The sequence below is a fragment of the Geospiza fortis genome, unplaced genomic scaffold, assembly GCF_000277835.1.
Source record: "Geospiza fortis unplaced genomic scaffold, GeoFor_1.0 scaffold10, whole genome shotgun sequence".
Lineage (NCBI taxonomy): Eukaryota > Metazoa > Chordata > Aves > Passeriformes > Thraupidae > Geospiza > Geospiza fortis.
In genome coordinates, this window is record NW_005054326.1 from 3,666,107 (window position 1) to 3,667,042 (window position 936).

A 936-nucleotide genomic window follows, 5' to 3' on the forward strand; every position below is an offset into this window, starting at 1 on the left:
CTTTCCCTCCCTCCCTCCCTCTCTCTGTGTCTCGCTGCCCGCAGGCAAGATCTCTCTCGGTGTTAGTTCAAAAAGCATCTAGCTCTCATCTGAGCAGGGTTAGAGCGGGGTTCAGTGGGCTCCCTGAGCCCTGCCTAGTTCTAGTCCGCTCAGCCTGTCTCTCAGGGCTTTATGTTACAGCAGAAGCCCTCTTTGCAGATAAGGAAAGATTCCCAAAAGTCAGCTCAGCTGCTCGTTTCCCTGTAAACACGCGCGGACACACAAGCACACACACACAGCCTGAGGCGGAGGGGAAACGCATCCCCACATCTGTCTTTCAGTAATACCTCTGCAGAAAAAAAAAAAAAAAAGGGGTCAGGTTTACGTCTCCAGCTGCCAGAAAGTTTTTGGTCCCCAACAGCGACAAGGAGAGAGACAAGCGGCGACAAGGAGAGAGACAAGCAAAGGTCTGGAGAGCCCGAGCGGTCTGGGAGGAGCGGCAGCCCCGGGAGGCTCAGGGGCTGGGAAGCACGCTTGGCTCGGCAGGTTGGACTGGGCTGCAGCCCGCGATGTTCACACGCTCCGGAGCAGCCTGTGGGAGACCTGCGGCAGGACGGAGGGTTTTGCAAAGAGATGGCGCCCTAGGAACATGTGCGGAGAGAGCGAGAGCCCGGGCGGGATACTCACAGCCAAAACGGAGACTGGGAATCAGCGCTGCCCGGGCCCGCAACCAAAAAGGAGCGAAGAAAGGGAAACACCCGGCAGCACATGCACTCAGGACCCCAAGCACTCCGAGCAAGCTCTCCGCATCTTCTGCAGCCTCACTCCTCTCTCGCTCGCCTTCCAGCTCTCCCTTTTTGTGTTTACCCCCGGGTCAGCGTCTCCCCTGCCGCGGGGATTCCTCCCATCGCGGGGAGCGCTTTTTAGCCCATGCCCCACAGCGCTGCCCGGGACTGC